General features: G+C 47.3%; 1 long non-coding RNA gene across 2 annotated transcripts; it reads left to right on the top strand.

The window, feature by feature from the left end:
• Nucleotides 1-4,581: 4,581 nt before the first annotated feature.
• On the top strand, nucleotides 4,582-9,011 carry LOC110258351 (uncharacterized). Of its 2 annotated transcripts, none has more exons than XR_002341095.2 (6): nucleotides 4,582-4,713; nucleotides 4,806-6,010; nucleotides 6,943-7,269; nucleotides 7,669-7,926; nucleotides 8,393-8,484; nucleotides 8,786-9,011. It is a non-coding gene; the product is annotated as an uncharacterized LOC110258351 (long non-coding RNA). The 2 variants fall into 2 exon arrangements; XR_002341096.2 differs by having other exon boundaries at nucleotides 7,666-7,926.
• The last annotated feature ends 696 nt before the right edge of the window (nucleotides 9,012-9,707 follow it).

The following is a 9,707-nucleotide window of genomic DNA, read 5'->3' as shown; positions in this document are numbered from 1 at the left end:
GTGAAGAGTCACAGGAAACCGTGAGACGGGGTCACCTTGCTCTACAACAGACATTGAAAAAACTTTGTAAATTAAATATACATAACATAAAAATACAAAAAAAAAGAATACATGACTAGACAAACCTCAAGATTGAAATTCAAAGTATAATTTATATACTTCCAAAAAACAAAAGTCCGGGACCTGGTGGCCTCGCAGGCAAGTTCTATCCAACTTTCAGAGAAAACTTACTACCTAGTTTGAGAGCATCTCAGGCCAGACACTGTAAATATCCACGAGGCAAACACAGGCAGAACACTCTTTGACATAAATCACAGCAACAGCTTGTTCGAACCACCTCCTAGAAGAAGCTCAAGAAAAACAAAAATAAACAAATGGAACCTAACTCAACTCAAAAGCTTTTGCACATCCAAGCAAACCATGAAAACATGAAAAGGCATCCCAGAGAATGGGTGAAAATCTTTGCAAATCATGCAACAGACAAGGGACTAACCTCCAAAATATATAAACAATTCATACAAAATAACAAACAACCCAATCAAAAGATGGGCACAAGACCTAAACAGACATTTCTCCACAGAAGACATACACATGGCCAACAGGCACATGAAAAGATGCTCAACACCAGTGACTGTTAGAGAAATGCAAATCGAAGCTACAGTGAGAAACCACCCACACCAGTCAGAATGGCCATCGTTAACGAGTAAGCAATGAACAAATCCTGGAGACATTTCGGAAAAGGGTACTACCCACCTTCACTGTTGGTGGGAATGACAATTGGTACAACCACTGTGCAAAACAGTAGGGAGGCTCCTCAGAAGGCTAAATGTAGAAATATCACGTGATCCAGGCGACCCACTCCTGGGCGTATTCCCAGAAATAACATTCATTCGAAAACATGTATGCACCCCTATGTTCACTACAGCATAATTGCCATGGCCAAGACAAGGAAACAATGAAAAAGTCCATCAACACAGGACTGGAGAGAGAGATTTAGTATGCACACACAGCAGAATACCACTCAGCCAAAGAAAACATGAAATAATGCCAATTGGAGCAACATGGGTGGAACCAGGAATTATCCAACTGAGGGAAGTAAAGCAGACAAAACCAATATCATGTGAGATCACCAATAGGTGGACGCTAATAGAAATGATAGAACCGACAGAGCAGAAATAGACTCAACGATTTTGAAACCAAAATTACCTTGACCAAAGAGGAAATGTGGGGAGGGGTTAAATTAGGGACTAGGCATTGATGTCCACTCTACCACACTCAGCAGAGGTAGATAACAAGGACCTATTGTGTACTGCAGGGAAACAGAGTCAGCAATGTGCAATCACCCACATGGAGAAAGAATCGGAAGATGCATGGATGTGTGTGCAGGTAAAACTGAGCTTCTTTGCTGTTCACAGAAAACATCACAAGTTTTTAACTATGGTACATTTAATTTAAAAAAGTTAAGACTTCTCAGTTGCATTTCTGTATACCAGCAATGAAATATTAGAAAAGGAATACCAAAATACAATACCTTTTAAAATTGCACCTCACAAAATCAAATACCTCGGAATACACCTGACCAAAGAGGTAAAGGACCTATATGCCGAGAACTATAAAACCTTAATCAAAGAAATCAAAGAAGATATAAAGAAATGGAAAGATAGTCCATGTTCCTGGATTGGAAAAATCAATATTGTGAAAATGGCCATCCTACCCAAAGCAATCTACAGATTCAATGCAATCCCTATCAAATTACCCATGACATTTTTCACAGAACCAGAACAAACAATCCAAACATTTATATGGAACCACAAAAGACCCAGAATCACCAAAGCAATCCTGAGAAACAAAAACCAAGCAGGAGGCATAACTCTCCCAGACTTCAAGAAATACTACAAAGCCACAGTCATCAAAACAGTGTGGTACTGGTATCAAAACAGACAGACAGACCAATGGAACAGAATAGAGAATCCGGAAATAAACCCTGACACCTATGGTCAATTAATCTTTGACAAGGGAGGCAAGAACATAAAATGGGAAAAGGAAAGTCTATTCAGCAAGCCTTGCTGGGAAACCTGGACAGCTGCATGCAAAGCAATGAAACTAGAACACACCCTCACACCATGCACAAAAATAAACTCCAAATGGCTGAAAGACTTAAATATACGACAGGACACCATCAAACTCCTAGAAGAAAACATAGGCAAAACACTCTCTGACATCAACATCATGAATATTTTCTCAGGTCAGTCTCCCAAAGCAATAGAAACTAGAGCAAAAATAAACCCATGGGACCTCATCAAACTGAAAAGCTTTTGCACAGCAAAGGAAACCCAAAAGAAAACAAAAAGACAGCTTACAGAATGGGAGAAAATAGTTTCAAATGATGCAACGGACAAGGGCTTAATCTCTGGAATATATAAGCAACTTATACAACTCAACAGCAAAAAAGCCAATCAACCAATGGAAAAATGGGCAAAAGACCTGAATAGACATTTCTCCAAAGAAGATACACAGATGGCCAGCAAACACATGAAAAAATGCTCAACATCGCTGATTATAAGAGAAATGCAAATCAAAACTACCATGAGATACCACCTCACACCAGTCAGAATGGCCATCATTAATAAATCCACAAATAACAAGTGCTGGAGGGGCTGTGGAGAAAAGGGAACCCTCCTGCACTGCTGGTGGGAATGTCAACTGGTACAGCCACTATGGAGAACAGTTTGGAGATACCTTAGAAATCTATACATAGAACTTCCATATGACCCTGCAATCCCACTCTTGGGCATCTATCCGGACAAAGCTCTACTTAAAAGAGACACATGCACCCGCATGTTCATTGCAGCCCTATTCACAATAGCCAGGACATGGAAACAATCCAAATGTCCATCGACAGAGGATTGGATTCGGAAGATGTGGTATATATACACAATGGAATACTACTCAGCCATAAAAAAGGATGACATCATGCCATTTGCAGCAACATGGATGGAACTAGAGAATCTCATACTGAGTGAAATGAGCCAGAAAGACAAAGACAAATACCATATGATATCACTTATAACTGGAATCTAATATCCAGCACAAATGAACATCTCCTCAGAAAAGAAAATCATGGACTTGGAGAAGAGACTTGTGGTTGCCTGATGGGAGGGGGAGGGAGTGGGAGGGATCGGGAGCTTGGGCTTATCAGACACAACCTAGAATAGATTTATAAGGAGATCCTGCTGAATAGCATTGAGAACTATGTCTAGATACTCATGTTGCAACAGAAGAAAGGGTGGGGGAAAAACTGTAATTGTAATGTATACATGTAAGGATAACCTGACCTCCTTGCTGTACAGTGGGAAAATAAAATAAAAAAAAAAAAGTTAAGACTTCTTTTCTCATGACACTCATCTGATGTGTTAATGAGAATTTTACACTCTATGATTTGTCCAATATTTTGGTTGTTGTGAGAATGTGAAAAGGGATCATTTTCCCAGCTTCTCGGCTCTCTGCACATCCAAGATGAGTACTGGCTTTATTGCAACACCCAGAACCTGGAAAGAATTCCAACATCAGACATCAGCTAAAGGAATAGACTGATTTTACTAGGACCACTCTTCGGAAAACACTTTTCATTAAAAATCGGCTATTGCTGACTCACACGGAAACGTGGTAATGTTCACAATATCGATGCTGAGTAAGATGAGCCGTACAAGCAAAAGCACATACAATATACGTCCATTCGTATGTTTCTAGAGCATGGAAATTAATCTGAAGCATCCTAACCCAGATCAAATATAATGTGAGGACCCGGTGGAAAAAGAGAAGGGAGAGGAAGGAGGAACACCAGAAACTTGTGAAAACAGGGAGAGAATTGATCTGTCCAAACATGAAAAGGTTGATGTCCACATCAGTGTTTATCAAAGTGTACAATCTAAATATCATAGTTTATTAGAGGACAGTTTCACCTCACTCAAGATATTACCAATAAGGAAACACATGGCTTGAGACAGAAGCAGTGACAGAAAAATAGTGAAAAATCAGAAGCACTTGAAAACACTTCTCATGGAGCCTGAGGATATATTATTAGGTAAGCATGACAACAGAACAAAATCACCAAGTGCTCATGATGGGGGTGTCCTGACCACCCTGCCAGGTGTGTCCACTCTATCTTGGAGCTGGTCCAGGGAAGCAGGTGTGTCCAGAGAGGAGGAGCACAGGTGCAGAACAGGGACTACCTCTCAGGACACATCTGCTCGTGGAACTTTCACACACCCTCTACACACCTGGGTGTGGTTTCCTTCTCTAATGTGGGGGTGACGGGGACACCTACACCACGGATGGGTGTGCGTGTGGAAAAACAAAGTAACGCAAAACAAAGTAATGGGTGGCCGGCGTTTACTATTTAAAAAAATGAGAAAATATAAAACCGCTTTCCAAAATGCTATTAAAACACCAAATCCAAGACACTCACACCGGCTCTGGGGAACTTCTCTTTCTGAGGGCATTCAATGGCATAATGTCTTCTATCCTAGGAGCTTATGCAAATAGGGTCCTCCCTCTACTGATAAGACAGCCTTGTCCTGAACCTGCAGCTCTGGCAGCGGAGTCCCAGCCCCAGGATCCCCAGGTGCTCCCATTCTGTGATCAGGACTGAACACAGACCACATGCCATGGAGTCTGGGCTGAGCTGGGTGGTCCTTGCGGCTCTTTTACAAGGTAGGTTTTCCAGAACAAGAGATGCCGAGGATGTGAGGGCACCTCAGTGCGCGTGTGACAGTTTTCTGACCCGGATGTCTTTGTGTTTGCAGGTGTCCAGGGTGAGGGGCAGCTGGTGGAGTCTGGAGGAGGCCTGGTGCAGCCTGTGGGTCTCTGAGACTCTCCTGTGCAGACTCTGGGTTCACCTTCAGTGGCTTCTACATGCACTGGGTCTTCCAGGCTCCCGGGAAGTGACTGGAGTAGGTGGCAGGTATTAGCAGTCATGGCGGTAGCACCTACTATGCAGACTCTGTGAAGGGCTGATTCACCATCTCCAGAGACAACGCTGAGAACACACTGTATCTGCAGATGAACAGCCTGAGAACTGAAGACACGGCCCGGTATTACTGTGCGAAAGACACAGTGAGGGGAAGGCTGTGTGAGCCCAGACACAAACCTCCCTGCAGGGACACAGGGCCTGGGCTGCAGGGGGCACTCAGGACCCAGAGGTGTTTGTTTCATGCCCAGGAGCAGGTGCAGAGGGAAGTTAAGGGCTGGTTTCCTGCCAGGGTCTGGGGCTTCCTCTCCCTGTGGCATCTCCCCAAGGGAATCCCTCTGCACTCATGATTCTCTACACACTATTCAGTCTCTGAAGGAGAAAGGAGTGTTGGAATAGGGGAAATATTCTCACATGCATAAAAGTTAGGGAGACACTATATGTTGTTTCATCCTTCTCTTAATATCTTTAATTAACTCTTCATGACCGCTGGTGAATCTACAAAAGAGGGTCCATTGGACTCAGCCAGGGAGCTCAACACAGCAGATCCAGCGACCCAGCAGCTAGCAGCAACATCATAAAGTGCACACTGGACAGCAGACATCAGCAGGTTCCAAACCGAAAGCAAGAGAAGCAACTCCCCTCGGTGGTCGTGGTTCCCCTGACACCTCACTCACAGCCTCCAAGCTAGTTTCCTCCGTGCCAATGCACAGGGACCCCCACTGCAGCTTGCGGGAGAAGTTGAGTCTGAGGACACCCCACACAGTGAGGCAAGGAGTGTGAGCAGTTTATCGCATCCGTCACTGAGGTGTCTGTTGAGAGCAGGGACGTCCCGTGCAGTACATCCTGGGGAAGGACAGAGCCACCTGATGTTCATGCCAATTATTATCGACAGGATTAGGATCCTCCTTCTCACGCCCTCCTACAAACAGGTCTCGCCTGGGCCAGGGCCCAGATTCTGGCCTGCTCTTCACGGGTGCAGCAAGACCCCTTTCAAGACCGCATGACTGTCTTGCCAGGTCAAGTCAAAGGCTATGTACGGTAAGGGCCCGAACTTCTCTGATCAAAGTGGCAGCGTCCTGGCTGCAGGAGCCTCGTTTGTTCCGCGTATGACAGAGCGAGCAGACATGGGCACCGGAACCCGGGCCCCCGAGAGCGCCCCAGGCTCCACTGTCAAATTCCCAAAGGGGGAGCGCCGTGGGGCCCGGCTCATGGTGATGCGCCCTCCGTGACCTGGTGCAGGGAGCGGAACGAGGGCTCCTCTCTGGGGACGCAGGTGGGACCTGAAGTGCTGAGGCTCAGTGCCGGAGGCTGGTGAGATCGAGGACGGGTAGGCTCATCTAGACTAGCTGGCGGGAAGGGGTGGGTGGGGTGGGGGGCACCAGGCGATAGAGTAGGAGAGAGACACATACAGCGGGAGTCCCTCAAACCTAGACTTTGGCTGAGGGCCCTAGAGCCTTGGACATTGGGAACCTCCGACCATTTTCCACGTCAGCGTGTCTGGGTCAGATTGCTTCCAGCTGTTGAGAATACAGCCAAGGCGAGAGGCTGCAGGGGGCTCCCGGGATGTACCAGAACCCATTCTTAGCCTCCACGCAGTAGTATAGGGGTACTCAGAGCCACCGACTGGCCAAAGGTGTGCCTTATTGTCTCAGCGACGTCTCCGAGGCACTGAGGCGCAAAGCTGCAACCGTCTCCACAGTCGTGTCTGGCTTGGGGGAGGTGGCCAGAGAAGCGGGGACCTGTGCCACTAGGGCACCACGGGAATTCCCAGGAACCAGCTGAGGCTGACTCGCTTTTCACAGAGCCCCTGGGATGTGCCTTATGGTCCTACTGGGGAGGCGGTGGCCAGCGACAAGGGACTCTGAGTTTGCTTTGAGCACTAAGTGCCTCTTGTTGCAAAGAACTTATCTTGATGGGGGCAGATGCTCTCATAGCCTGGTCCCTTCTCTGTCCCCCTTGTCCTCTCACAGGTGTCTTCGAGGGGCAGGCAGCCCTGAGGACTCTTAACTGCCTGCACGGTACTAGCTGTCCCGGTCCGCAGCTGGGAGGGAAAAAGAAAGGAGGAAGCCTCACCCATCAGGTGGCCGGTACTAAGGTGCAGAGATGCGCTTGGTGCAGAGGGACGACCTCCTCATCATCACGGAGCCCAAGTGCATGGTCATGTCTGTCGTTATCGCCCATGGAGAGAAGAGGTCTTAAGATGCACCTGCTGACCTGCTGATAGATTGGGGAAAGAAGTGTCTGATGCTACACTTGCTACATGGTTGGGGGCTTATCAAAGCCCCCATAGGGGAGAGGTGAGGAGTGGGCCACATACCTTTCTACGCAGCGGGTAAGAAGGAGCAGGAGGGGTTGCTCGAGGTGGCGAGGGGGCATTACTGTGAGACGGGTGGGGCCATGACAAGAGCCTGACAATTGTTGTCATGACCAGAGGCTTTGAGTTCTGTCTCCTTGTGGGGAACTGGAAGTCCCTCACCTATTCCAAGGAGGCAAAGAGAAAAGGGTCCAACCCACAAAATGTATCCGTGGTCACATTATGTTGAAATAGAGTGAGTACATATTTTCCCATAATGGTGGAAATAGAAATTTGGCTTTCAGTCATGACCCAGTCACTGATTTTCTGTCCTCTCTATGGACAACCATAAGTTTGCATTAAAAACGTGCAATAATTATTCTCTCCCATTGTGCACCAGCAGGAGATCCGCACAGGCGCAGGCGGAAACTATCAGCTCCTGGGAGAGGACCACGCAGACAGAGTAGGGGAAACAGCCCTGGGGCTCCCACTCAGGAAGCTTTTCTCCTCTCGTTGGTTGAGAACGAATAGAGTGTAACCATCACCTGGGACAGTGGGGAATGTTTTACTCAGTAAGCCCAACAAAGCTTCAAGACAAAAACCCAAAAGACCAAAGTTTGCAAATGAGTTTCCTGCTAGCCACCTCAAGACACATATACTGGTAAGACTTAAAACATTTCTTTCTCAGCACCTATAAGAAGCAAAATGGACAGGGTCTAGCCCCAGCCACCAAAGAAGAAGGGAGAAGGGGTGCTCGTAACGAGGAAAATAGCAGTCTGTGGGACGTGACCCAGAAGTCCCTGGGTGATAGAATCGATAGGGTTGCTGATCGTGTTACAGGCACACACGGAGTCTCCAGTCACTGGGAGAAAGAGTGAACGCGTTGAACAGAGACAGGCCTCTGCTTCCCTCTCCCTTCGGGAGTCAGTGTCAGCACCCTAGACACAGCCCTGCCACCTCCCCCAGGGCAGTTCCTGCTGGGTGAATGTCCAGGCCCTGCCTGCCTCCCCCTGTGACTGTTACCTAATGCGGTGCACCAGCAAACCCACTAGCATCCAAGTACATGGAAGTGAGTGGGTATTTCTGTGATCCGAAGTCTCGTTTAAGTGTCCCTTCATGTTCACCAGTTGAGCAGCAGAATACCCTAGGAGTGACACAGCAGTGGACCAGAGTATCTTCAATGCAGACTGAACTTTGGAAACTAGAAGGCGTTTCAGAGGTAGGACATGAGGATGTATGTGGAGACGAGAGGGCAGAGTTTCAAAACAGTGTGTGCAGAAGCGGGACTGCTTTAACGGTGTGCATTTAGGAAAACTCTAGAAACAAGTGTCATGACCAGCTTAAAGTGGCTTTTTCTGTGGATGACATGGGAGGTGTAAGACCTTGGTTTGGCGGGAGTTTTATTTTTATTTTATTTCATTTTTGCGTTTTAAATTCTACAGGAGGTGCCAGTGTTGCATGGGGGAAAGTCATTATAATTTTATTTATTTTTGTAGTGATTTTTATTTTTCCCATTACAGCTTGTTTGCAGCGTTCTGTCAATTTTCTACTGTACAGCAAGGTGACCCCGTCACACATACATGGACTGGGGATTTGGGGTTAATGGAGGGAAACTACTGCCTTTGGAACGCATAAGCAATGAGACCCGGCTGTATAGCACTGAGAACTATGTCTAGTCACTTCTGATGGAGCATGATAATGTGAGAAAAAAGTCCTTATAACCTTAAAGGTGAATTTATACTAAAACATTTACTTTTTACCCCTATATTTAACTTTCATTCATTTCACACCACATTATAAAATGATAAATCACTGAATCCTCTTTAGATACAGAGGGAGACTGGCGTTCCTCCCCCAGAGGCCTGGTCTAAGGACACGTGTCTGTGATTCACCGTGCATCCCTAGGCTTACGATCACTGACAGTGCACTGAAACGGAGATGCAGGAAGGACGTGAGGGATTGGCATTCACAGGGGCTCCCCATGAAGGCCCAGGTCATTGACAAGTTTCTGATGGGGTTTCAGCAAATGCCACCTTCCACCTCCTGCCCTCCGTGTCCCACTTTGGGAAGGATGTTCTCCAGACTGTCCCTGCTGACGCCGGGCGGGACCTGGGCCCACATCACTCTCATCCCCGCAGCCCACAGCCACCCCAGGAGGAGACAGCCAGCGCAGGTGGGGAGTAACCCTCCATTGCTCTGCACCCACTTTGGGTTTAGAGAAGGAGAGGTTATGGAGAAGACGAGGAGGCCCCCAGGCCTGAACAGCACCCACATGGAGAAACATCATGAACCTACCCCTAGAAGGGCCCATGGCAAACGTTAATGCTGGGATCCGGGAACTCGGGTCAAGACCCAGCTGCTGCCTGGGGTCTCCTCTGCTGGCCAAAGTCTCAGGCTCCGTTTCACTCTTAGGGGCGAACCAAATAGTACAGGCCACCGGCG

Source organism: Sus scrofa, chromosome 7 (assembly GCF_054392235.1).
Source record: "Sus scrofa isolate SSC_HxYL_T2T_F1_AM1 chromosome 7, Sscrofa_HxYL_maternal_Yorkshire_Landrace_v2.0, whole genome shotgun sequence".
NCBI classification, from domain to species: Eukaryota; Metazoa; Chordata; class Mammalia; order Artiodactyla; family Suidae; genus Sus; species Sus scrofa.
Note: the sequence above shows the minus strand (reverse complement) of the source record. Positions and strands in the feature narration are given on the sequence as shown.